This window comes from Anomaloglossus baeobatrachus, chromosome 4, assembly GCF_048569485.1.
Source record: "Anomaloglossus baeobatrachus isolate aAnoBae1 chromosome 4, aAnoBae1.hap1, whole genome shotgun sequence".
NCBI classification, from domain to species: Eukaryota; Metazoa; Chordata; class Amphibia; order Anura; family Aromobatidae; genus Anomaloglossus; species Anomaloglossus baeobatrachus.
This window is the reverse complement of record NC_134356.1, coordinates 677,519,315-677,545,238: the sequence shown is the minus strand read 5'-3', so window position 1 is coordinate 677,545,238 and position 25,924 is coordinate 677,519,315. Positions and strand designations below refer to the sequence as shown.

The 25,924-nt window shown below is 33.1% G+C and overlaps 31 non-coding genes across 31 annotated transcripts; all 31 read left to right on the top strand.

The window, feature by feature from the left end:
* Window positions 1-657: 657 nt before the first annotated feature.
* On the top strand, window positions 658-729 carry TRNAW-CCA (transfer RNA tryptophan (anticodon CCA)). Its single transcript has one exon. It is a non-coding gene; the product is annotated as a tRNA-Trp (tRNA).
* A 711-nt stretch (window positions 730-1,440) lies between these two features.
* Window positions 1,441-1,512, top strand: TRNAW-CCA (transfer RNA tryptophan (anticodon CCA)). The gene has a single exon. It is a non-coding gene; the product is annotated as a tRNA-Trp (tRNA).
* A 710-nt stretch (window positions 1,513-2,222) lies between these two features.
* TRNAW-CCA (transfer RNA tryptophan (anticodon CCA)) lies at window positions 2,223-2,294 on the top strand. Its single transcript has one exon. It is a non-coding gene; the product is annotated as a tRNA-Trp (tRNA).
* Window positions 2,295-3,005: 711 nt separating this feature from the next.
* Window positions 3,006-3,077, top strand: TRNAW-CCA (transfer RNA tryptophan (anticodon CCA)). The gene has a single exon. It is a non-coding gene; the product is annotated as a tRNA-Trp (tRNA).
* Window positions 3,078-3,788: 711 nt separating this feature from the next.
* On the top strand, window positions 3,789-3,860 carry TRNAW-CCA (transfer RNA tryptophan (anticodon CCA)). The gene has a single exon. It is a non-coding gene; the product is annotated as a tRNA-Trp (tRNA).
* Window positions 3,861-5,354: 1,494 nt separating this feature from the next.
* Window positions 5,355-5,426, top strand: TRNAW-CCA (transfer RNA tryptophan (anticodon CCA)). The gene has a single exon. It is a non-coding gene; the product is annotated as a tRNA-Trp (tRNA).
* A 711-nt stretch (window positions 5,427-6,137) lies between these two features.
* TRNAW-CCA (transfer RNA tryptophan (anticodon CCA)) lies at window positions 6,138-6,209 on the top strand. The gene has a single exon. It is a non-coding gene; the product is annotated as a tRNA-Trp (tRNA).
* A 707-nt stretch (window positions 6,210-6,916) lies between these two features.
* TRNAW-CCA (transfer RNA tryptophan (anticodon CCA)) lies at window positions 6,917-6,988 on the top strand. Its single transcript has one exon. It is a non-coding gene; the product is annotated as a tRNA-Trp (tRNA).
* Window positions 6,989-7,698: 710 nt separating this feature from the next.
* On the top strand, window positions 7,699-7,770 carry TRNAW-CCA (transfer RNA tryptophan (anticodon CCA)). The gene has a single exon. It is a non-coding gene; the product is annotated as a tRNA-Trp (tRNA).
* Window positions 7,771-8,480: 710 nt separating this feature from the next.
* On the top strand, window positions 8,481-8,552 carry TRNAW-CCA (transfer RNA tryptophan (anticodon CCA)). Its single transcript has one exon. It is a non-coding gene; the product is annotated as a tRNA-Trp (tRNA).
* Window positions 8,553-9,263: 711 nt separating this feature from the next.
* On the top strand, window positions 9,264-9,335 carry TRNAW-CCA (transfer RNA tryptophan (anticodon CCA)). The gene has a single exon. It is a non-coding gene; the product is annotated as a tRNA-Trp (tRNA).
* Window positions 9,336-10,042: 707 nt separating this feature from the next.
* Window positions 10,043-10,114, top strand: TRNAW-CCA (transfer RNA tryptophan (anticodon CCA)). The gene has a single exon. It is a non-coding gene; the product is annotated as a tRNA-Trp (tRNA).
* A 711-nt stretch (window positions 10,115-10,825) lies between these two features.
* On the top strand, window positions 10,826-10,897 carry TRNAW-CCA (transfer RNA tryptophan (anticodon CCA)). Its single transcript has one exon. It is a non-coding gene; the product is annotated as a tRNA-Trp (tRNA).
* Window positions 10,898-11,607: 710 nt separating this feature from the next.
* Window positions 11,608-11,679, top strand: TRNAW-CCA (transfer RNA tryptophan (anticodon CCA)). Its single transcript has one exon. It is a non-coding gene; the product is annotated as a tRNA-Trp (tRNA).
* A 1,111-nt stretch (window positions 11,680-12,790) lies between these two features.
* On the top strand, window positions 12,791-12,862 carry TRNAW-CCA (transfer RNA tryptophan (anticodon CCA)). The gene has a single exon. It is a non-coding gene; the product is annotated as a tRNA-Trp (tRNA).
* Window positions 12,863-13,571: 709 nt separating this feature from the next.
* On the top strand, window positions 13,572-13,643 carry TRNAW-CCA (transfer RNA tryptophan (anticodon CCA)). The gene has a single exon. It is a non-coding gene; the product is annotated as a tRNA-Trp (tRNA).
* A 1,111-nt stretch (window positions 13,644-14,754) lies between these two features.
* Window positions 14,755-14,826, top strand: TRNAW-CCA (transfer RNA tryptophan (anticodon CCA)). Its single transcript has one exon. It is a non-coding gene; the product is annotated as a tRNA-Trp (tRNA).
* Window positions 14,827-15,537: 711 nt separating this feature from the next.
* Window positions 15,538-15,609, top strand: TRNAW-CCA (transfer RNA tryptophan (anticodon CCA)). The gene has a single exon. It is a non-coding gene; the product is annotated as a tRNA-Trp (tRNA).
* A 711-nt stretch (window positions 15,610-16,320) lies between these two features.
* On the top strand, window positions 16,321-16,392 carry TRNAW-CCA (transfer RNA tryptophan (anticodon CCA)). Its single transcript has one exon. It is a non-coding gene; the product is annotated as a tRNA-Trp (tRNA).
* Window positions 16,393-17,103: 711 nt separating this feature from the next.
* On the top strand, window positions 17,104-17,175 carry TRNAW-CCA (transfer RNA tryptophan (anticodon CCA)). Its single transcript has one exon. It is a non-coding gene; the product is annotated as a tRNA-Trp (tRNA).
* A 711-nt stretch (window positions 17,176-17,886) lies between these two features.
* On the top strand, window positions 17,887-17,958 carry TRNAW-CCA (transfer RNA tryptophan (anticodon CCA)). Its single transcript has one exon. It is a non-coding gene; the product is annotated as a tRNA-Trp (tRNA).
* Window positions 17,959-18,669: 711 nt separating this feature from the next.
* TRNAW-CCA (transfer RNA tryptophan (anticodon CCA)) lies at window positions 18,670-18,741 on the top strand. The gene has a single exon. It is a non-coding gene; the product is annotated as a tRNA-Trp (tRNA).
* Window positions 18,742-19,452: 711 nt separating this feature from the next.
* On the top strand, window positions 19,453-19,524 carry TRNAW-CCA (transfer RNA tryptophan (anticodon CCA)). Its single transcript has one exon. It is a non-coding gene; the product is annotated as a tRNA-Trp (tRNA).
* A 711-nt stretch (window positions 19,525-20,235) lies between these two features.
* TRNAW-CCA (transfer RNA tryptophan (anticodon CCA)) lies at window positions 20,236-20,307 on the top strand. The gene has a single exon. It is a non-coding gene; the product is annotated as a tRNA-Trp (tRNA).
* A 711-nt stretch (window positions 20,308-21,018) lies between these two features.
* On the top strand, window positions 21,019-21,090 carry TRNAW-CCA (transfer RNA tryptophan (anticodon CCA)). The gene has a single exon. It is a non-coding gene; the product is annotated as a tRNA-Trp (tRNA).
* Window positions 21,091-21,795: 705 nt separating this feature from the next.
* Window positions 21,796-21,867, top strand: TRNAW-CCA (transfer RNA tryptophan (anticodon CCA)). The gene has a single exon. It is a non-coding gene; the product is annotated as a tRNA-Trp (tRNA).
* Window positions 21,868-22,575: 708 nt separating this feature from the next.
* TRNAW-CCA (transfer RNA tryptophan (anticodon CCA)) lies at window positions 22,576-22,647 on the top strand. The gene has a single exon. It is a non-coding gene; the product is annotated as a tRNA-Trp (tRNA).
* Window positions 22,648-23,352: 705 nt separating this feature from the next.
* TRNAW-CCA (transfer RNA tryptophan (anticodon CCA)) lies at window positions 23,353-23,424 on the top strand. The gene has a single exon. It is a non-coding gene; the product is annotated as a tRNA-Trp (tRNA).
* Window positions 23,425-24,133: 709 nt separating this feature from the next.
* Window positions 24,134-24,205, top strand: TRNAW-CCA (transfer RNA tryptophan (anticodon CCA)). Its single transcript has one exon. It is a non-coding gene; the product is annotated as a tRNA-Trp (tRNA).
* Window positions 24,206-24,913: 708 nt separating this feature from the next.
* On the top strand, window positions 24,914-24,985 carry TRNAW-CCA (transfer RNA tryptophan (anticodon CCA)). The gene has a single exon. It is a non-coding gene; the product is annotated as a tRNA-Trp (tRNA).
* Window positions 24,986-25,690: 705 nt separating this feature from the next.
* TRNAW-CCA (transfer RNA tryptophan (anticodon CCA)) lies at window positions 25,691-25,762 on the top strand. The gene has a single exon. It is a non-coding gene; the product is annotated as a tRNA-Trp (tRNA).
* The last annotated feature ends 162 nt before the right edge of the window (window positions 25,763-25,924 follow it).

Sequence of the window (25,924 nt, the reverse complement as noted above, 5' to 3'; positions counted from 1 at the left end):
TGTCATGAACGGAACCACTTAGACCTCCTGAAAACAGTTGAAGCCATATTTAAACACAGTGTCTGAAAGAGTCATCTTTTAAAACTTTACAAGAAAGAAATCTTCTGAACAATACTGTGATGACGAGAATTTTTGGGAATCCAGATCTGACCATTATAACTTAAAATCACCTCAACATCACCAACAATTTGTTCTTTGTATATATGAAGAAACATGGTCCTCAACTAGATTCTGGATGTTAAATGTAAACCTTTCTTCCTAATAGCAATATGTTAACTCATTCTTGTTTTTGTAGTTTTGGGGTATGGCTAAAAGAATAAAAAAGTCTATACAAATGATATATAAAAATTTTCAAATCTTTATGAAACAAGCATTTTTCTAAATGAAATGTTCCTGGCAAAAATAAACTGAGATATGTTTCTAACTTTATCTTTTGATGTAACATTCGTGTGCCTGACTCATGGAATCACAAAGATGATAATTTCTAGATTCCGATCTTAAACTGGAAATCCCTGAATATTAAGATTAAGATGCTCAATCATCCTTGTTCATGTCGTTTTATGATGGTGCGTAAAAGTAGTTACTTTCTGGAACATCTAATGGTAAAGAATCAAATAATATTCAGATTTTATCTTGTCAAACACTTATCTTTCAGCTGACCTCGTGGCGCAACGGTAGCGCGTCTGACTCCAGATCAGAAGGTTGCGTGTTCAAATCACGTCGGGGTCAATAGTCTGTTCCTGTTTTTGAAAAATTAGGAAATACAACCATTTTCTACATTCATGTCATGAACGGAACCACTTAGACCTCCTGAAAACAGTTGAAGCCATATTTAAACACAGTGTCTGAAAGAGTCATCTTTTAAAACTTTACAAGAAAGAAATCTTCTGAACAATACTGTGATGACGAGAATTTTTGGGAATCCAGATCTGACCATTATAACTTAAAATCACCTCGACATCACCAACAATTTGTTCTTTGTATATATAAAGAAACATGGTCCTCAACTAGATTCTGGATGTTAAATGTAAACCTTTCTTCCTAATAGCAATATGTTAACTCATTCTTGTTTTTGTAGTTTTGGGGTATGGCTAAAAGAATAAAAAGGTCTATACAAATGATATATAAAAATTTTCCAATCTTTATGAAACAAGCATTTTTCTAAATGAAATGTTCCTGGCAAAAATAAACTGAGATATGTTTCTAACTTTATCTTTTGATGTAACATTCGTGTGCCTGACTCATGGAATCACAAAGATGATGATTTCTAGATTCCGATCTTAAACTGGAAATCCCTGAATGTTAAGATTAAGATGCTCAATCATCCTTGTTTATGTCGTTTTATGATGGTGCGTAAAAGTAGTTACTTTCTGGAACATCTAATGGTAAAGAATCAAATAATATTCAGATTTTATCTTGTCAAACACTTATCTTTTAGCTGACCTCGTGGCGCAACGGTAGCGCGTCTGACTCCAGATCAGAAGGTTGCGTGTTCAAATCACGTCGAGGTCAATAGTCTGTTCCTGTTTTTGAAAAATTAGGAAATACAACCATTTTCTACATTCATGTCATGAACGGAACCACTTAGACCTCCTGAAAACAGTTGAAGCCATATTTAAAACAGTGTCTGAAAGAGTCATCTTTTAAAACTTTACAAGAAAGAAATCTTCTGAACAATACTGTGATGACGAGAATTTTTGGGAATCCAGATCTGACCATTATAACTTAAAATCACCTCAACATCACCAACAATTTGTTCTTTGTATATATGAAGAAACATGGTCCTCAACTAGATTCTGGATGTTAAATGTAAACCTTTCTTCCTAATAGCAATATGTTAACTCATTCTTGTTTTTGTAGTTTTGGGGTATGGCTAAAAGAATAAAAAAGTCTATACAAATGATATATAAAAAATTTCAAATCTTTATGAAACAAGCATTTTTCTAAATGAAATGTTCCTGGCAAAAATAAACTGAGATATGTTTCTAACTTTATCTTTTGATGTAACATTCGTGTGCCTGACTCATGGAATCACAAAGATGATGATTTCTAGATTCCGATCTTAAACTGGAAATCCCTGAATATTAAGATTAAGATGCTCAATCATCCTTGTTTATGTCGTTTTATGATGGTGCGTAAAAGTAGTTACTTTCTGGAACATCTAATGGTAAAGAATCAAATAATATTCAGATTTTATCTTGTCAAACACTTATCTTTCAGCTGACCTCGTGGCGCAACGGTAGCGCGTCTGACTCCAGATCAGAAGGTTGCGTGTTCAAATCACGTCGGGGTCAATAGTCTGTTCCTGTTTTTGAAAAATTAGTAAATACAACCATTTTCTACATTCATGTCATGAACGGAACCACTTAGACCTCCTGAAAACAGTTGAAGCCATATTTAAACACAGTGTCTGAAAGAGTCATCTTTTAAAACTTTACAAGAAAGAAATCTTCTGAACAATACTGTGATGACGAGAATTTTTGGGAATCCAGATCTGACCATTATAACTTAAAATCACCTCAACATCACCAACAATTTGTTCTTTGTATATATGAAGAAACATGGTCCTCAACTAGATTCTGGATGTTAAATGTAAACCTTTCTTCCTAATAGCAATATGTTAACTCATTCTTGTTTTTGTAGTTTTGGGGTATGGCTAAAAGAATAAAAAATTCTATACAAATGATATATAAAAATTTTCAAATCTTTATGAAACAAGCATTTTTCTAAATGAAATGTTCCTGGCAAAAATAAACTGAGATATGTTTCTAACTTTATCTTTTGATGTAACATTCGTGTGCCTGACTCATGGAATCACAAAGATGATAATTTCTAGATTCCGATCTTAAACTGGAAATCCCTGAATATTAAGATTTAGATGCTCAATCATCCTTGTTCATGTCGTTTTATGATGGTGCGTAAAAGTAGTTACTTTCTGGAACATCTAATGGTAAAGAATCAAATAATATTCAGATTTTATCTTGTCAAACACTTATCTTTCAGCTGACCTCGTGGCGCAACGGTAGCGCGTCCGACTCCAGATCAGAAGGTTGCGTGTTCAAATCACGTCGGGGTCAATAGTCTGTTCCTGTTTTTGAAAAATTAGGAAATACAACCATTTTCTACATACATGTCATGAACGGAACCACTTAGACCTCCTGAAAACAGTTGAAGACATATTTAAACACAGTGTCTGAAAGAGTCATCTTTTAAAACTTTACAAGAAAGAAATCTTCTGAACAATACTGTGATGACGAGAATTTTTGGGAATCCAGATCTGACCATTATAACTTAAAATCACCTCAACATCACCAACAATTTGATCTTTGTATATATGAAGAAACATGGTCCTCAACTAGATTCTGGATGTTAAATGTAAACCTTTCTTCCTAATAGCAATATGTTAACTCATTCTTGTTTTTGTAGTTTTGGGGTATGGCTAAAAGAATAAAAAAGTCTATACAAATGATATATAAAAATTTTCCAATCTTTATGAAACAAGCATTTTTCTAAATGAAATGTTCCTGGCAAAAATAAACTGAGATATGTTTCTAACTTTATCTTTTGATGTAACATTCGTGTGCCTGACTCATGGAATCACAAAGGTGATGATTTCTAGATTCCGATCTTAAACTGGAAATCCCTGAATATTAAGATTAAGATGCTCAATCATCCTTGTTTATGTCGTTTTATGATGGTGCGTAAAAGTAGTTACTTTCTGGAACATCTAATGGTAAAGAATCAAATAATATTCAGATTTTATCTTGTCAAACACTTATCTTTCAGCTGACCTCGTGGCGCAACGGTAGCGCGTCTGACTCCAGATCACAAGGTTGCGTGTTCAAATCACGTCGGGGTCAATAGTCTGTTCCTTTTTTTGAAAAATTAGGAAATACAACCATTTTCTACATTCATGTCATGAACGGAACCACTTAGACCTCCTGAAAACAGTTGAAGCCATATTTAAACACAGTGTCTAAAAGAGTCATCTTTTAAAACTTTACAAGAAAGAAATCTTCTGAACAATACTGTGATGACGAGAATTTTTGGGAATCCAGATCTGACCATTATAACTTAAAATCACCTCAACATCACCAACAATTTGTTCTTTGTATATATGAAGAAACATGGTCCTCAACTAGATTCTGGATGTTAAATGTAAACCTTTCTTCCTAATAGCAATATGTTAACTCATTCTTGTTTTTGTAGTTTTGGGGTATGGCTAAAAGAATAAAAAAGTCTATACAAATGATATATAAAAATTTTCAAATCTTTATGAAACAAGCATTTTTCTAAATGAAATGTTCCTGGCAAAAATAAACTGAGATATGTTTCTAACTTTATCTTTTGATGTAACATTCGTGTGCCTGACTCATGGAATCACAAAGATGATGATTTCTAGATTCCGATCTTAAACTGGAAATCCCTGAATATTAAGATTAAGATGCTCAATCATCCTTGTTTATGTCGTTTTATGATGGTGCGTAAAAGTATTTACTTTCTGGAACATCTAATGGTAAAGAATCAAATAATATTCAGATTTTATCTTGTCAAACACTTATTTTTCAGCTGACCTCGTGGTGCAGCTGTAGCGGGTCTGACTCCAGATCAGAAGATTGCGTGTTCAAATCACGTCGGGGTCAATAGTCTGTTCCTGTTTTTGAAAAATCAGGAAATACAACTATTTTCTACATTCATGTCATGAACGGAACCACTTAGACCTCCTGAAAACAGTTGAAGCCATATTTAAACACAGTGTCTGAAAGAGTCATCTTTTAAAACTTTACAAGAAAGAAATCTTCTGAACAATACTGTGATGACGAGAATTTTTGGGAATCCAGATCTGACCATTATAACTTAAAATCACCTCAACATCACCAACAATTTGGTCTTTGTATATATGAAGAAACATGGTCCTCAACTAGATTCTGCATGTTAAATGTAAACCTTTCTTCCTAATAGCAATATGTTAACTCATTCTTGTTTTTGTAGTTTTGGGGTATGGCTAAAAGAATAAAAAAGTCTATACAAATGATATATAAAAATTTTCAAATCTTTATGAAACAAGCATTTTTCTAAATGAAATGTTCCTGGCAAAAATAAACTGAGATATGTTTCTAACTTTATCTTTTGATGTAACATTCGTGTGCCTGACTCATGGAATCACAAAGATGATAATTTCTAGATTCCGATCTTAAACTGGAAATCCCTAAATATTAAGATTAAGATGCTCAATCATCCTTGTTTATGTCATTTTATGATGGTGCGTAAAAGTAGTTACTTTCTGGAACATCTAATGGTAAAGAATCAAATAATATTCAGATTTTATCTTGTCAAACACTTATCTTTCAGCTGACCTCGTGGCGCAATGGTAGCGCGTCTGACTCCAGATCAGAAGGTTGCGTGTTCAAATCACGTCGGGGTCAATAGTCTGTTCCTGTTTTTGAAAAATTAGGAAATACAACCATTTTCTACATTCATGTCATGAACGGAACCACTTAGACCTCCTGAAAACAGTTGAAGCCATATTTAAACACAGTGTCTGAAAGAGTCATCTTTTAAAACTTTACAAGAAAGAAATCTTCTGAACAATACTGTGATGACGAGAATTTTTGGGAATCCAGATCTGACCATTATAACTTAAAATCACCTCAACATCACCAACAATTTGGTCTTTGTATATATGAAGAAACATGGTCCTCAACTAGATTCTGGATGTTAAATGTAAACCTTTCTTCCTAATAGCAATATGTTAACTCATTCTTGTTTTTGTAGTTTTGGGGTATGGCTAAAAGAATAAAAAAGTCTATACAAATGATATATAAAAATTTTCCAATCTTTATGAAACAAGCATTTTTCTAAATTAAATGTTCCTGGCAAAAATAAACTGAGATATGTTTCTAACTTTATCTTTTGATGTAACATTCGTGTGCCTGACTCATGGAATCACAAAGATGATAATTTCTAGATTCCGATCTTAAACTGGAAATCCCTGAATATTAAGATTAAGATGCTCAATCATCCTTGTTTATGTCGTTTTATGATGGTGCGTAAAAGTAGTTACTTTCTGGAACATCTAATGGTAAAGAATCAAATAGTATTCAGATTTTATCTTGTCAAACACTTATCTTTCAGCTGACCTCGTGGCGCAACGGTAGCGCGTCTGACTCCAGATCAGAAGGTTGCGTGTTCAAATCACGTCTGGGTCAATAGTCTGTTCCTGTTTTTGAAAAATTAGGAAATACAACCATTTTCTACATTCATGTCATGAACGGAACCACTTAGACCTCCTGAAAACAGTTGAAGCCATATTTAAACACAGTGTCTGAAAGAGTCATCTTTTAAAACTTTACAAGAAAGAAATCTTCTGAACAATACTGTGATGACGAGAATTTTTGGGAATCCAGATCTGACCATTATAACTTAAAATCACCTCAACATCACCAACAATTTGGTCTTTGTATATATGAAGAAACATGGTCCTCAACTAGATTCTGGATGTTAAATGTAAACCTTTCTTCCTAATAGCAATATGTTAACTCATTCTTGTTTTTCTAGTTTTGGGGTATGGCTAAAAGAATAAAAAAGTCTATACAAATGATATATAAAAATTTTCCAATCTTTATGAAACAAGCATTTTTCTAAATGAAATGTTCCTGGCAAAAATAAACTGAGATATGTTTCTAACTTTATCTTTTGATGTAACATTCGTGTGCCTGACTCATGGAATCACAAAGATGATAATTTCTAGATTCCGATCTTAAACTGGAAATCCCTAAATATTAAGATTAAGATGCTCAATCATCCTTGTTTATGTCGTTTTATGATGGTGCGTAAAAGTAGTTACTTTCTGGAACATCTAATGGTAAAGAATCAAATAATATTCAGATTTTATCTTGTCACTTATCTTTCAGCTGACCTCGTGGTGCAATGGTAGCGCGTCTGACTCCAGATCAGAAGGTTGCGTGTTCAAATCACGTCGGGGTCAATAGTCTGTTACTGTTTTTGAAAAATTAGGAAATACAACCAATTTCTACATTCTTGTCATCAACGGAACCACTTAAACCTCCTGAAAAAAGTTGAAGCCATATTTCCACACAGTGTCTGAAAGAGTCATCTTTTAAAATTTTACAAGAAAGAAATCTTCTGAACAATACTGTGATGACGAGAATTTTTGGGAATCCAGATCTGACCATTATAACTTAAAATCACCTCGACATCACCAACAATTTGGTCTTTGTATATATGAAGAAACGTGGTCCTCAACTAGATTCTGGATGTTAAATGTAAACCTTTCTTCCTAATAACGATATGTTAACTCATTCTTGTTTTTGTAGTTTTAGGGTATGGCTAAAAGAATAAAAAAGTCTATACAAATGATATATAAAAATTTTCCAATCTTTATGAAACAACATTTTTCTAAATGAAATGTTCCTGGCAAAAATAAACTGAGATATGTTTCTAACTTTATCTTTTGATGTAACATTCGTGTGCATGACTCATGGAATCACAAAGATGATAATTTCTAGATTCCAATCTTAAACTGGAAATCCCTGAATATTAAGATTAAGATGCTCAATCATCCTTGTTTATGTCGTTTTATGATGGTGCGTAAAAGTAGTTACTTTCTGGAACATCTAATGGTAAAGAATCAAATAATATTCAGATTTTATCTTGTCAAACACTTATCTTTCAGCTGACCTCGTGGCGCAACGGTAGCGCGTCTTACTCCAGATCAGAAGGTTGCGTGTTCAAATCACGTCGGGGTCAATAGTCTGTTCCTGTTTTTGAAAAATTAGGAAACAAAACCATTTTCTACATTCTTGTCATCAACGGAACCACTTAAACCTCCTGAAAAAAGTTGAAGCCATATTTCCACACAGTGTCTGAAAGAGTCATCTTTTAAAATTTTACAAGAAAGAAATCTTCTGAACAATACTGTGATGACGAGAATTTTTGGGAATCCAGATCTGACCATTATAACTTAAAATCACCTCGACATCACCAACAATTTGGTCTTTGTATATATGAAGAAACGTGGTCCTCAACTAGATTCTGGATGTTAAATGTAAACCTTTCTTCCTAATAACGATATGTTAACTCATTCTTGTTTTTGTAGTTTTAGGGTATGGCTAAAAGAATAAAAAAGTCTATACAAATGATATATAAAAATTTTCCAATCTTTATGAAACAACATTTTTCTAAATGAAATGTTCCTGGCAAAAATAAACTGAGATATGTTTCTAACTTTATCTTTTGATGTAACATTCGTGTGCATGACTCATGGAATCACAAAGATGATAATTTCTAGATTCCAATCTTAAACTGGAAATCCCTGAATATTAAGATTAAGATGCTCAATCATCCTTGTTTATGTCGTTTTATGATGGTGCGTAAAAGTAGTTACTTTCTGGAACATCTAATGGTAAAGAATCAAATAATATTCAGATTTTATCTTGTCAAACACTTATCTTTCAGCTGACCTCGTGGCGCAACGGTAGCGCGTCTGACTCCAGATCAGAAGGTTGCGTGTTCAAATCACGTCGGGGTCAATAGTCTGTTCCTGTTTTTGAAAAATTAGGAAACAAAACCATTTTCTACATTCTTGTCATCAACGGAACCACTTAAACCTCCTGAAAAAAGTTGAAGCCATATTTCCACACAGTGTCTGAAAGTGTCATCTTTTAAAATTTTACAAGAAAGAAATCTTCTGAACAATACTGTGATGACGAGAATTTTTGGGAATCCAGATCTGACCATTATAACTTAAAATCACCTCGACATCACCAACAATTTGGTCTTTGTATATATGAAGAAACATGGTCCTCAACTAGATTCTGGATGTTAAATGTAAACCTTTCTTCCTAATAGCAATATGTTAACTCATTCTTGTTTTTGTAGTTTTGGGGTATGGCTAAAAGAATAAAAAAGTCTATACAAATGATATATAAAAATTTTCCAATCTTTATGAAACAAGCATTTTTCTAAATGAAATGTTCCTGGCAAAAATAAACTGAGATATGTTTCTAACTTTATCTTTTGATGTAACATTCGTGTGCCTGACTCATGGAATCACAAAGATGATGATTTCCAGATTCCGATCTTAAACTGGAAATCCCTGAATATTAAGATTAAGATGCTCAATCATCCTTGTTTATGTCGTTTTATGATGGTGCGTAAAAGTAGTTACTTTCTGGAACATCTAATGGTAAAGAATCAAATAATATTCAGATTTTATCTTGTCAAACACTTAACTTTCAGCTGACCTCGTGGCGCAACGGTAGCGCGTCTGACTCCAGATCAGAAGGTTGCGTGTTCAAATCACGTCGGGGTCAATAGTCTGTTCCTGTTTTTGAAAAATTAGGAAATACAACCATTTTCTACATTCATGTCATGAACGGAACCACTTAGACCTCCTGAAAACAGTTGAAGCCATATTTAAACAGTGTCTAAAAGAGTCATCTTTTAAAACTTTACAAGAAAGAAATCTTCTGAACAATACTGTGATGACGAGAATTTTTGGGAATCCAGATCTGACCATTATAACTTAAAATCACCTCGACATCACCAACAATTTGGTCTTTGTATATATGAAGAAACATGGTCCTCAACTAGATTCTGGATGTTAAATGTAAACCTTTCTTCCTAATAACGATATGTTAACTCATTCTTGTTTTTGTAGTTTTAGGGTATGGCTAAAAGAATAAAAAAGTCTATACAAATGATATATAAAAATTTTCCAATCTTTATGAAACAACATTTTTCTAATGAAATGTTCCTGGCAAAAATAAACTGAGATATGTTTCTAACTTTATCTTTTGATGTAACATTCGTGTGCCTGACTCATGGAATCACAAAGATGATAATTTCTAGATTCCGATCTTAAACTGGAATTCACTTAATATTAAGATTAAGATGCTCAATCATCCTTGTTTATGTCGTTTTATGATGGTGCGTAAAAGTAGTTACTTTCTGGAACATCTAATGGTAAAGAATCAAATAATATTCAGATTTTATCTTGTCAAACACTTATTTTTCAGCTGACCTCGTGGCGCAACGGTAGCGCGTCTGACTCCAGATCAGAAGGTTGCGTGTTCAAATCACGTCGGGGTCAATAGTCTGTTCCTGTTTTTGAAAAATTAGGAAATACAACCAATTTCTACATTCATGTCATGAACAGAACCACTTAGACCTCCTGAAAACAGTTGAAGCCATATTTAAACACAGTGTCTGAAAGAGTCATCTTTTAAAACTTTACAAGAAAGAAATCTTCTGAACAATACTGTGATGACAAGAATTTTTGGGAATCCAGATCTGACCATTATAACTTAAAATCACCTCGACATCACCAACAATTTGTTCTTTGTATAAATGAAGAAACATGGTCCTCAACTAGATTCTGGATGTTAAATGTAAACCTTTCTTCCTAATAGCAATATGTTAACTCATTCTTGTTTTTGTTGTTTTGGGGTATGGCTAAAAGAATAAAAAAGTCTATACAAATGATATATAAAAATTTTCCAATCTTTATGAAACAAGCATTTTTCTAAATGAAATGTTCCTGGCAAAAATAAACTGAGATATGTTTCTAACTTTATCTTTTGATGTAACATTCGTGTGCCTGACTCATGGAATCACAAAGATGATAATTTCTAGATTCCGATCTTAAACTGGAAATCCCTAAATATTAAGATTAAGATGCTCAATCATCCTTGTTTATGTCGTTTTATGATGGTGCGTAAAAGTAGTTACTTTCTGGAACATCTAATGGTAAAGAATCAAATAATATTCAGATTTTATGTTGTCAAACACTTATCTTTCAGCTGACCTCGTGGCGCAATGGTAGCGCGTCTGACTCCAGATCAGAAGGTTGCGTGTTCAAATCACGTCGGGGTCAATAGTCTGTTACTGTTTTTGAAAAATTAGGAAATACAACCAATTTCTACATTCTTGTCATCAACGGAACCACTTAAACCTCCTGAAAAAAGTTGAAGCCATATTTCCACACAGTGTCTGAAAGAGTCATCTTTTAAAATTTTACAAGAAAGAAATCTTCTGAACAATACTGTGATGACGAGAATTTTTGGGAATCCAGATCTGACCATTATAACTTAAAATCACCTCGACATCACCAACAATTTGGTCTTTGTATATATGAAGAAACATGGTCCTCAACTAGATTCTGGATGTTAAATGTAAACCTTTCTTCCTAATAACGGTATGTTAACTCATTCTTGTTTTTGTAGTTTTAGGGTATGGCTAAAAGAATGAAAAAGTCTATACAAATGATATATAAAAATTTTCCAATCTTTATGAAACAACATTTTGCTAAATGAAATGTTCCTGGCAAAAATAAACTGAGATATGTTTCTAACTTTATCTTTTGATGTAACATTCGTGTGCCTGACTCATAAAATCACAAAGATGATAATTTCTAGATTCCGATCTTAAACTGGAAATTCCTGAATATTAAGATTATGATGCTCAATCATCCTTGTTTATGTCGTTTTATGATGGTGCGTAAAAGTAGTTACTTTCTGGAACATCTAATGGTAAAGAATCAAATAATATTCAGATTTTATCTTGTCAAACACTTATCTTTCAGCTGACCTCGTGGCGCAGCGGTAGCGGGTCTGACTCCAGATCAGAAGGTTGCGTGTTCAAATCACGTCGGGGTCAATAGTCTGTTACTGTTTTTGAAAAATTAGGAAATACAACCATTTTCTACATTCATGTCATGATCGGAACCACTTAGACCTCCTGAAAACAGTTGAAGCCATATTTAAACACAGTGTCTGAAAGAGTCATCTTTTAAAACTTTACAAGAAAGAAATCTTCTGAACAATACTGTGATGACGAGAATTTTTGGGAATCCAGATCTGACCATTATAACTTAAAATCACCTCGACATCACCAACAATTTGGTCTTTGTATATATGAAGAAACATGGTCCTCAACTAGATTCTGGATGTTAAATGTAAACCTTTCTTCCTAATAACGATATGTTAACTCATTCTTGTTTTTGTAGTTTTAGGGTATGGCTAAAAGAATAAAAAAGTCTATACAAATGATATATAAAAATTTTCAAATCTTTATGAAGCAAGCATTTTTCTAAATGAAATGTTCCTGGCAAAAATAAACTGAGATATGTTTCTAACTTTATCTTTTGATGTAACATTCGTGTGCCTGACTCATGGAATCACAAAGATGATAATTTCTAGATTCCGATCTTAAACTGGAAATCCCTGAATATTAAGATTAAGATGCTCAATCATCCTTGTTTATGTCGTTTTATGATGGTGCGTAAACATCACCAACAATTTGGTCTTTGTATATATGAAGAAACATGGTCCTCAACTAGATTCTGGATGTTAAATGTAAACCTTTCTTCCTAATAACGATATGTTAACTCATTCTTGTTTTTGTAGTTTTGGGGTATGGCTAAAAGAATAAAAAAGTCTATACAAATGATATATAAAAATTTTCAAATCTTTATGAAACAAGCATTTTTCTAAATGAAATGTTCCTGGCAAAAATAAACTGAGATATGTTTCTAACTTTATCTTTTGATGTAACATTCGTGTGCCTGACTCATGGAATCACAAAGATGATAATTTCTAGATTCCGATCTTAACCTGGAAATCCCTAAATATTAAGATTAAGATGCTCAATCATCCTTGTTTATGTCGTTTTATGATGGTGCGTAAAAGTAGTTACTTTCTGGAACATCTAATGGTAAAGAATCAAATAATATTCAGATTTTATCTTGTCAAACACTTATCTTTCAGCTGACCTCGTGGCGCAGTGGTAGCGGGTCTGACTCCAGATCAGAAGGTTGCGTGTTCAAATCACGTCGGGGTCAATAGTCTGTTCCTGTTTTTGAAAAATTAGGAAATACAACCATTTTCTACATTCATGTCATGATCGGAACCACTTAGACCTCCTGAAAACAGTTGAAGCCATATTTAAACACAGTGTCTGAAAGAGTCATCTTTTAAAACTTTACAAGAAAGAAATCTTCTGAACAATACTGTGATGACGAGAATTTTTGGGAATCCAGATCTGACCATTATAACTTAAAATCACCTCAACATCACCAACAATTTGGTCTTTGTATATATGAAGAAACATGGTCCTCAACTAGATTCTGGATGTTAAATGTAAACCTTTCTTCCTAATAGCAATATGTTAACTCATTCTTGTTTTTGTAGTTTTGGGGTATGGCTAAAAGAATAAAAAAGTCTATACAAATGATATATAAAAATTTTCCAATCTTTATGAAACAAGCATTTTTCTAAATGAAATGTTCCTGGCAAAAATAAACAGATATATTTCTAACTTTATCTTTTGATGTAACATTCGTGTGCCTGACTCATGGAATCACAAAGATGATGATTTCTAGATTCCGATCTTAAACTGGAAATCCCTGAATATTAAGATTAAGATGCTCAATCATCCTTGTTTATGTCGTTTTATGATGGTGCGTAAAAGTAGTTACTTTCTGGAACATCTAATGGTAAAGAATCAAATAATATTCAGATTTTATCTTGTCAAACACTTATCTTTCAGCTGACCTCGTGGCGCAGCGGTAGCGGGTCTGACTCCAGATCAGAAGGTTGCGTGTTCAAATCACGTCGGGGTCAATAGTCTGTTCCTGTTTTTGAAAAATTAGGAAATACAACCATTTTCTACATTCATGTCATGAACGGAACCACTTAGACCTCCTGAAAACAGTTGAAGCCATATTTAAACACAGTGTCTAAAAGAGTCATCTTTTAAAACTTTACAAGAAAGAAATCTTCTGAACAATACTGTGATGACGAGAATTTTTGGGAATCCAGATCTGACCATTATAACTTAAAATCACCTCAACATCACCAACAATTTGGTCTTTGTATATATGAAGAAACATGGTCCTCAACTAGATTCTGGATGTTAAATGTAAACCTTTCTTCCTAATAGCAATATGTTAACTCATTCTTGTTTTTGTAGTTTTGGGGTATGGCTAAAAGAATAAAAAAGTCTATACAAATGATATATAAAAATTTTCCAATCTTTATGAAACAAGCATTTTTCTAAATGAAATGTTCCTGGCAAAAATAAACTGAGATATGTTTCTAACTTTATCTTTTGATGTAACATTCGTGTGCCTGACTCATGGAATCACAAAGATGATGATTTCTAGATTCCGATCTTAAACTGGAAATCCCTGAATATTAAGATTAAGATGCTCAATCATCCTTGTTTATGTCGTTTTATGATGGTGGGTAAACATCACCAACAATTTGGTCTTTGTATATATGAAGAAACATGGTCCTCAACTAGATTCTGGATGTTAAATGTAAACCTTTCTTCCTAATAACGATATGTTAACTCATTCTTGTTTTTGTAGTTTTGGGGTATGGCTAAAAGAATAAAAAAGTCTATACAAATGATATATAAAAATTTTCAAATCTTTATGAAACAAGCATTTTTCTAAATGAAATGTTCCTGGCAAAAATAAACTGAGATATGTTTCTAACTTTATCTTTTGATGTAACATTCGTGTGCCTGACTCATGGAATCACAAAGATGATAATTTCTAGATTCCGATCTTAAACTGGAAATCCCTGAATATTAAGATTAAGATGCTCAATCATCCTTGTTTATGTCGTTTTATGATGGTGCGTAAAAGTAGTTACTTTCTGGAACATCTAATGGTAAAGAATCAAATAATATTCAGATTTTATCTTGTCAAACACTTATCTTTCAGGTGACCTCGTGGCGCAGCGGTAGCGGGTCTGACTCCAGATCAGAAGGTTGCGTGTTCAAATCACGTCGGGGTCAATAGTCTGTTCCTGTTTTTGAAAAATTAGGAAATACAACCATTTTCTACATTCATGTCATGATCGGAACCACTTAGACCTCCTGAAAACAGTTGAAGCCATATTTAAACACAGTGTCTGAAAGAGTCATCTTTTAAAACTTTACAAGAAAGAAATCTTCTGAACAATACTGTGATGACGAGAATTTTTGGGAATCCAGATCTGACCATTATAACTTAAAATCACCTCAACATCACCAACAATTTGGTCTTTGTATATATGAAGAAACATGGTCCTCAACTAGATTCTGGATGTTAAATGTAAACCTTTCTTCCTAATAGCAATATGTTAACTCATTCTTGTTTTTCTAGTTTTGGGGTATGGCTAAAAGAATAAAAAAGTCTATACAAATGATATATAAAAATTTTCCAATCTTTATGAAACAAGCATTTTTCTAAATGAAATGTTCCTGGCAAAAATAAACTGAGATATGTTTCTAACTTTATCTTTTGATGTAACATTCGTGTGCCTGACTCATGGAATCACAAAGATGATGATTTCTAGATTCCAATCTTAAACTGGAAATCCCTGAATATTAAGATTAAGATGCTCAATCATCCTTGTTTATGTCGTTTTATGATGGTGCGTAAAAGTAGTTACTTTCTGGAACATCTAATGGTAAAGAATCAAATAATATTCAGATTTTATCTTGTCAAACACTTATCTTTCAGCTGACCTCGTGGCGCAACGGTAGCGCGTCTGACTCCAGATCAGAAGGTTGCGTGTTCAAATCACGTCGGGGTCAATAGTCTGTTCCTGTTTTTGAAAAATTAGGAAATACAACCATTTTCTACATTCATGTCATGAACGGAACCACTTAGACCTCCTGAAAACAGTTGAAGCCATATTTAAACACAGTGTCTAAAAGAGTCATCTTTTAAAACTTTACAAGAAAGAAATCTTCTGAACAATACTGTGATGACGAGAATTTTTGGGAATCCAGATCTGACCATTATAACTTAAAATCACCTCAACATCACCAACAATTTGGTCTTTGTATATATGAAGAAACATGGTCCTCAACTAGATTCTGGATGTTAAATGTAAACCTTTCTTCCTAATAGCAATATGTTAACTCATTCTTGTTTTTGTAGTTTTGGGGTATGGCTAAAAGAATAAAAAAGTCTATACAAATGATATATAAAAATTTTCAAATCTTTATGAAACAAGCATTTTTCTAAATGAAATGTTCCTGGCAAAAATAAACTGAGATATGTTTCTAACTTTATCTTTTGATGTAACATTCGTGTGCCTGACTCATGGAATCACAAAGATGATGATTTCTAGATTCCGATCTTAAACTGGAAATCCCTAAATATTAAGATTAAGATGCTCAATCATCCTTGTTTATGTCGTTTTATGATGGTGCGTAAAAGTAGTTACTTTCTGGAACATCTAATGGTAAAGAATCAAATAATATTCAGATTTTATCTTGTCAAACACTTATCTTTCAGCTGACCTCGTGGCGCAACGGTAGTGCGTCTGACTCCAGATCAGAAGGTTGCGTGTTCAAATCACGTCGGGGTCAATAGTCTGTTCCTGTTTTTGAAAAATTAGGAAATACAACCATTTTCTACATTCATGTCATGAACGGAACCACTTAGACCTCCTGAAAACAGTTGAAGCCATATTTAAACACAGTGTCTGAAAGAGTCATCTTTTAAAACTTTACAAGAAAGAAATCTTCTGAACAATACTGTGATGACGAGAATTTTTGGGAATCCAGATCTGACCATTATAACTTAAAATCACCTCAACATCACCAACAATTTGTTCTTTGTATATATGAAGAAACATGGTCCTCAACTAGATTCTGGATGTTAAATGTAAACCTTTCTTCCTAATAGCAATATGTTAACTCATTCTTGTTTTTGTAGTTTTGGGGTATGGCTAAAAGAATAAAAAAGTCTATACAAATGATATATAAAAATTTTCAAATCTTTATGAAACAAGCATTTTTCTAAATGAAATGTTCCTGGCAAAAATAAACTGAGATATGTTTCTAACTTTATCTTTTGATGTAACATTCGTGTGCCTGACTCATGGAATCACAAAGATGATAATTTCTAGATTCCGATCTTAAACTGGAAATCCCTGAATATTAAGATTAAGATGCTCAATCATCCTTGTTTATGTCGTTTTATGATGGTGCGTAAAAGTAGTTACTTTCTGGAACATCTAATGGTAAAGAATCAAATAATATTCAGATTTTATCTTGTCAAACACTTATCTTTCAGCTGACCTCGTGGCGCAATGGTAGCCCGTCTGACTCCAGATCAGAAGGTTGCGTGTTCAAATCACGTCGCGGTCAATAGTCTGTTCCTGTTTTTGAAAAATTAGGAAATACAACCATTTTCTACATTCATGTCATGAACGGAACCACTTAGACCTCCTGAAAACAGTTGAAGCCATATTTAAACACAGTGTCTAAAAGAGTCATCTTTTAAAACTTTACAAGAAAGAAATCTTCTGAACAATACTGTGATGACGAGAATTTTTGGGAATCCAGATCTGACCATTATAACTTAAAATCACCTCAACATCACCAACAATTTGATCTTTGTATATATGAAGAAACATGGTCCTCAACTAGATTCTGGATGTTAAATGTAAACCTTTCTTCCTAATAGCAATATGTTAACTCATTCTTGTTTTTGTAGTTTTGGGGTATGGCTAAAAGAATAAAAAAGTCTATACAAATGATATATAAAAATTTTCAAATCTTTATGAAACAAGCATTTTTCTAAATGAAATGTTCCTGGCAAAAATAAACTGAGATATGTTTCTAACTTTATCTTTTGATGTAACATTCGTGTGCCTGACTCATGGAATCACAAAGATGATGATTTCTAGATTCCGATCTTAAACTGGAAATCCCTGAATATTAAGATTAAGATGCTCAATCATCCTTGTTTATGTCGTTTTATGATGGTGCGTAAAAGTAGTTACTTTCTGGAACATCTAATGGTAAAGAATCAAATAATATTCAGATTTTATCTTGTCAAACACTTACCTTTCAGCTGACCTCGTGGCGCAACGGTAGCGCGTCTGACTCCAGATCAGAAGGTTGTGTGTTCAAATCACGTCGGGGTCAATAGTCTGTTCCTGTTTTTGAAAAATTAGGAAATACAACCATTTTCTACATTCATGTCACGAACAAAACCACTTAGACCTCCTGAAAACAGTTGAAGCCATATTTAAACACAGTGTCTAAAAGAGTCATCTTTTAAAACTTTACAAGAAAGAAATCTTCTGAACAATACTGTGATGACGAGAATTTTTGGGAATCCAGATCTGACCATTATAACTTAAAATCACCTCAACATCACCAACAATTTGGTCTTTGTATATATGAAGAAACATGGTCCTCAACTAGATTCTGGATGTTAAATGTAAACCTTTCTTCCTAATAGTAATATGTTAACTCATTCTTGTTTTTGTAGTTTTGGGGTATGGCTAAAAGAATAAAAAAGTCTATACAAATGATATATAAAAATTTTCCAATCTTTATGAAACAAGCATTTTTCTAAATGAAATGTTCCTGGCAAAAATAAACTGAGATATGTTTCTAACTTTATCTTTTGATGTAACATTCGTGTGCCTGACTCATGGAATCACAAACATGATGATTTCTAGATTCCGATCTTAAACTGGAAATCCCTAAATATTAAGATTAAGATGCTCAATCATCCTTGTTTATGTCGTTTTATGATGGTGCGTAAAAGTAGTTACTTTCTGGAACATCTAATGGTAAAGAATCAAATAATATTCAGATTTTATCTTGTCAAACACTTATCTTTCAGCTGACCTCGTGGCGCAACGGTAGCGCGTCTGACTCCAGATCAGAAGGTTGCGTGTTCAAATCACGTCGGGGTCAATAGTCTGTTCCTGTTTTTGAAAAATTAGGAAATACAACCATTTTCTACATTCATGTCATGAACGGAACCACTTAGACCTCCTGAAAACAGTTGAAGCCATATTTAAACACAGTGTCTAAAAGAGTCATCTTTTAAAACTTTACAAGAAAGAAATCTTCTGAACAATACTGTGATGACGAGAATTTTTGGGAATCCAGATCTGACCATTATAACTTAAAATCACCTCAACATCACCAACAATTTGGTCTTTGTATATATGAAGAAACTTGGTCCTCAACTAGATTCTGGATGTTAAATGTAAACCTTTCTTCCTAATAGCAATATGTTAACTCATTCTTGTTTTTGTAGTTTTGGGGTATGGCTAAAAGAATAAAAAAGTCTATACAAATGATATATAAAAATTTTCAAATCTTTATGAAACAAGCATTTTTCTAAATGAAATGTTCCTGGCAAAAATAAACTGAGATATGTTTCTAACTTTATCTTTTGATGTAACATTCGTGTGCCTGACTCATGGAATCACAAAGATGATGATTTCTAGATTCCGATCTTAAACTGGAAATCCCTGAATATTAAGATTAAGATGCTCAATCATCCTTGTTTATGTCGTTTTATGATGGTGCGTAAAAGTAGTTACTTTCTGGAACATCTAATGGTAAAGAATCAAATAATATTCAGATTTTATCTTGTCAAACACTTATCTTTCAGCTGACCTCGTGGCGCAACGGTAGCGCGTCTGACTCCAGATCAGAAGGTTGCGTGTTCAAATCACATCGGGGTCAATAGTCTGTTCCTGTTTTTGAAAAATTAGGAAATACAACCATTTTCTACATTCATGTCATGAACAAAACCACTTAGACCTCCTGAAAACAGTTGAAGCCATATTTAAACACAGTATCTAAAAGAGTCATCTTTTAAAACTTTACAAGAAAGAAATCTTCTGAACAATACTGTGATGACGAGAATTTTTGGGAATCCAGATCTGACCATTATAACTTAAAATCACCTCAACATCACCAACAATTTGGTCTTTGTATATATGAAGAAACATGGTCCTCAACTAGATTCTGGATGTTAAATGTAAACCTTTCTTCCTAATAGCAATATGTTAACTCATTCTTGTTTTTGTAGTTTTGGGGTATGGCTAAAAGAATAAAAAAGTCTATACAAATGATATATAAAAATTTTCCAATCTTTATGAAACAAGCATTTTTCTAAATGAAATGTTCCTGGCAAAAATAAACTGAGATATGTTTCTTACTTTATCTTTTGATGTAACATTCGTGTGCCTGACTCATGGAATCACAAAGATGATGATTTCTAGATTCCGATTTTAAACTGGAAATCCCTGAATATTAAGATTAAGATGCTCAATCATCCTTGTTTATGTCGTTTTATGATGGTGCGTAAAAGTAGTTACTTTCTGGAACATCTAATGGTAAAGAATCAAATAATATTCAGATTTTATCTTGTCAAACACTTATCTTTCAGCTGACCTCGTGGCGCAACGGTAGCGCGTCTGACTCCAGATCAGAATGTTGCGTGTTCAAATCACATCGGGGTCAATAGTCTGTTCCTGTTTTTGAAAAATTAGGAAATACAACCATTTTCTACATTCATGTCATGAACAAAACCACTTAGACCTCCTGAAAACAGTTGAAGCCATATTTAAACACAGTGTCTAAAAGAGTCATCTTTTAAAACTTTACAAGAAAGAAATCTTCTGAACAATACTGTGATGACGAGAATTTTTGGGAATCCAGATCTGACCATTATAACTTAAAATCACCTCAACATCACCAACAATTTGGTCTTTGTATATATGAAGAAACATGGTCCTCAACTAGATTCTGGATGTTAAATGTAAACCTTTCTTCCTAATAGCAATATGTTAACTCATTCTTGTTTTTGTAGTTTTGGGGTATGGCTAAAAGAATAAAAAAGTCTATACAAATGATATATAAAAATTTTCCAATCTTTATGAAACAAGCATTTTTCTAAATGAAATGTTCCTGGCAAAAATAAACTGAGATATGTTTCTTACTTTATCTTTTGATGTAACATTCGTGTGCCTGACTCATGGAATCACAAAGATGATGATTTCTAGATTCCGATCTTAAACTGGAAATCCCTGAATATTAAGATTAAGATGCTCAATCATCCTTGTTTATGTCGTTTTATGATGGTGCGTAAAAGTAGTTACTTTCTGGAACATCTAATGGTAAAGAATCAAATAATATTCAGATTTTATCTTGTCAAACACTTATCTTTCAGCTGACCTCGTGGCGCAACGGTAGCGCGTCTGACTCCAGATCAGAAGGTTGTGTGTTGAAATCACGTCGGGGTCAATAGTCTGTTCCTGTTTTTGAAAAATTAGGAAATACAACCATTTTCTACATTCATGTCATGAACGGAACCACTTAGACCTCCTGAAAACAGTTGAAGCCATATTTAAACACAGTGTCTGAAAGAGTCATCTTTTAAAATTTTACAAGAAAGAAATCTTCTGAACAATACTGTGATGACGAGAATTTTTGGGAATCCAGATCTGACCATTATAACTTAAAATCACCTCGACATCACCAACAATTTGGTCTTTGTATATATGAAGAAACATGGTCCTCAACTAGATTCTGGATGTTAAATGTAAACCGTTCTTCCTAATAACGATATGTTAACTCATTCTTGTTTTTGTAGTTTTAGGGTATGGCTAAAAGAATAAAAAAGTCTATACAAATGATATATAAAAATTTTCAAATCTTTATGAAACAAGCATTTTTCTAAATGAAATGTTCCTGGCAAAAATAAACTGAGATATGTTTCTAACTTTATCTTTTGATGTATCATTCGTGTGCCTGACTCATGGAATCACAAAGATGATAATTTCTAGATTCCGATCTTAAACTGGAAATCCCTGAATATTAAGATGCTAAATCATCCTTGTTTATGTCGTTTTATGATGGTGCGTAAAAGTAGTTACTTTCTGGAACATCTAATGGTAAAGAATCAAATAATATTCAGATTTTATCTTGTCAAACACTTACATTTCAGCTGACCTCGTGGCGCAACGGTAGCGCGTCTGACTCCAGATCAGAAGGTTGCGTGTTCAAATCACGTCGGGGTCAATAGTCTGTTTCTGTTTTTGAAAAATTAGGAAATACAACCATTTTCTACATTCATGTCATGAACGGAACCACTTAGACCTCCTGAAAACAGTTGAAGCCATATTTAAACACAGTGTCTAAAAGAGTCATCTTTTAAAACTTTACAAGAAAGAAATCTTCTGAACAATACTGTGATGACGAGAATTTTTGGGAATCCAGATCTGACCATTATAACTTAAAATCAACTCGACATCACCAACAATTTGGTGTTTGTATATATGAAGAAACATGGTCCTCAACTAGATTCTGGATGTTAAATGTAAAACTTTCTTCCTAATAACGATATGTTAACTCATTCTTGTTTTTGTAGTTTTAGGGTATGGCTAAAAGAATAAAAAAGTCTATACAAATGATATATAAAAATTTTCCAATCTTATGAAACAACATTTTTCTAAATGAAATGTTCCTGGCAAAAATAAACTGAGATATGTTTCTAACTTTATCTTTTGATGTAACATTCGTGTGCCTGACTCATGGAATCACAAAGATGATTATTTCTAGATTCTGATCTTAAACTGGAAATCCCTGAATATTAAGATTAAGATGCTCAATCATCCTTGTTTATGTCGTTTTATGATGGTGCGTAAAAGTAGTTACTTTCTGGAACATCTAATGGTAAAGAATCAAATAATATTCAGATTTTATCTTGTCAAACACGTACTTTCAGCTGACCTCGTGGCGCAACGGTAGCGCGTCTGACTCCAGATCAGAAGGTTGCGTGTTCAAATCACGTCGGGGTCAATAGTCTGTTCCTGTTTTTGAAAAATTAGGAAATACAACCATTTTCTACATTCATGTCATGAACGGAACCACTTAGACCTCCTGAAAACAGTTGAAGCCATATTTAAACACAGTGTCTGAAAGAGTCATCTTTTAAAACTTTACAAGAAAGAAATCTTCTGAACAATACTGTGATGACGAGAATTTTTGGGAATCCAGATCTGACCATTATAACTTAAAATCAACTCGACATCACCAACAATTTGGTGTTTGTATATATGAAGAAACATGGTCCTCAACTAGATTCTGGATGTTAAATGTAAAACTTTCTTCCTAATAACGATATGTTAACTCATTCTTGTTTTTGTAGTTTTAGGGTATGGCTAAAAGAATAAAAAAGTCTATACAAATGATATATAAAAATTTTCAAATCTTTATGAAACAAGCATTTTTCTAAATGAAATGTTCCTGGCAAAAATAAACTGAGATATGTTTCTAACTTTATCTTTTGATGTATCATTCGTGTGCCTGACTCATGGAATCACAAAGATGATAATTTCTAGATTCCGATCTTAAACTGGAAATCCCTGAATATTAAGATGCTAAATCATCCTTGTTTATGTCGTTTTATGATGGTGCGTAAAAGTAGTTACTTTCTGGAACATCTAATGGTAAAGAATCAAAAAATATTCAGATTTTATCTTGTCAAACACTTATATTTCAGCTGACCTCGTGGCGCAACGGTAGCGCGTCTGACTCCAGATCAGAAGGTTGCGTGTTCAAATCACGTCGGGGTCAATAGTCTGTTTCTGTTTTTGAAAAATTAGGAAATACAACCATTTTCTACATTCATGTCATGAACGGAACCACATAGACCTCCTGAAAACAGTTGAAGCCATATTTAAACACAGTGTCTAAAAGAGTCATCTTTTAAAACTTTACAAGAAAGAAATCTTCTGAACAATACTGTGATGACGAGAATTTTTGGGAATCCAGATCTGACCATTATAACTTAAAATCAACTCGACATCACCAACAATTTGGTGTTTGTATATATGAAGAAACATGGTCCTCAACTAGATTCTGGATGTTAAATGTAAAACTTTCTTCCTAATAACGATATGTTAACTCATTCTTGTTTTTGTAGTTTTAGGGTATGGCTAAAAGAATAAAAAAGTCTATACAAATGATATATAAAAATTTTCCAATCTTTATGAAACAACATTTTTCTAAATGAAATGTTCCTGGCAAAAATAAACTGAGATATGTTTCTAACTTTATCTTTTGATGTAACATTCGTGTGCCTGACTCATGGAATCACAAAGATGATGATTTCTAGATTCCGATCTTAAACTGGAAATCCCTGAATATTAAGATTAAGATGCTCAATCATCCTTGTTTATGTCGTTTTATGATGGTGCGTAAAAGTAGTTACTTTCTGGAACATCTAATGGTAAAGAATCAAATAATATTCAGATTTTATCTTGTCAAACACGTACTTTCAGCTGACCTCGTGGCGCAACGGTAGCGCGTCTGACTCCAGATCAGAAGGTTGCGTGTTCAAATCACGTCGGGGTCAATAGTCTGTTCCTGTTTTTGAAAAATTAGGAAATACAACCATTTTCTACATTCATGTCATGAACGGAACCACTTAGACCTCCTGAAAACAGTTGAAGCCATATTTAAACACAGTGTCTGAAAGAGTCATCTTTTAAAACTTTACAAGAAAGAAATCTTCTGAACAATACTGTGATGACGAGAATTTTTGGGAATCCAGATCTGACCATTATAACTTAAAATCAACTCGACATCACCAACAATTTGGTGTTTGTATATATGAAGAAACATGGTCCTCAACTAGATTCTGGATGTTAAATGTAAAACTTTCTTCCTAATAACGATATGTTAACTCATTCTTGTTTTTGTAGTTTTAGGGTATGGCTAAAAGAATAAAAAAGTCTATACAAATGATATATAAAAATTTTCCAATCTTATGAAACAACATTTTTCTAAATGAAATGTTCCTGGCAAAAATAAACTGAGATATGTTTCTAACTTTATCTTTTGATGTAACATTCGTGTGCCTGACTCATGGAATCACAAAGATGATTATTTCTAGATTCTGATCTTAAACTGGAAATCCCTGAATATTAAGATTAAGATGCTCAATCATCCTTGTTTATGTCGTTTTATGATGGTGCGTAAAAGTAGTTACTTTCTGGAACATCTAATGGTAAAGAATCAAATAATATTCAGATTTTATCTTGTCAAACACGTACTTTCAGCTGACCTCGTGGCGCAACGGTAGCGCGTCTGACTCCAGATCAGAAGGTTGCGTGTTCAAATCACGTCGGGGTCAATAGTCTGTTCCTGTTTTTGAAAAATTAGGAAATACAACCATTTTCTACATTCATGTCATGAACGGAACCACTTAGACCTCCTGAAAACAGTTGAAGCCATATTTAAACACAGTGTCTGAAAGAGTCATCTTTTAAAACTTTACAAGAAAGAAATCTTCTGAACAATACTGTGATGACGAGAATTTTTGGGAATCCAGATCTGACCATTATAACTTAAAATCAACTCGACATCACCAACAATTTGGTGTTTGTATATATGAAGAAACATGGTCCTCAACTAGATTCTGGATGTTAAATGTAAAACTTTCTTCCTAATAACGATATGTTAACTCATTCTTGTTTTTGTAGTTTTAGGGTATGGCTAAAAGAATAAAAAAGTCTATACAAATGATATATAAAAATTTTCAAATCTTTATGAAACAAGCATTTTTCTAAATGAAATGTTCCTGGCAAAAATAAACTGAGATATGTTTCTAACTTTATCTTTTGATGTATCATTCGTGTGCCTGACTCATGGAATCACAAAGATGATAATTTCTAGATTCCGATCTTAAACTGGAAATCCCTGAATATTAAGATGCTAAATCATCCTTGTTTATGTCGTTTTATGATGGTGCGTAAAAGTAGTTACTTTCTGGAACATCTAATGGTAAAGAATCAAAAAATATTCAGATTTTATCTTGTCAAACACTTATATTTCAGCTGACCTCGTGGCGCAACGGTAGCGCGTCTGACTCCAGATCAGAAGGTTGCGTGTTCAAATCACGTCGGGGTCAATAGTCTGTTTCTGTTTTTGAAAAATTAGGAAATACAACCATTTTCTACATTCATGTCATGAACGGAACCACATAGACCTCCTGAAAACAGTTGAAGCCATATTTAAACACAGTGTCTAAAAGAGTCATCTTTTAAAACTTTACAAGAAAGAAATCTTCTGA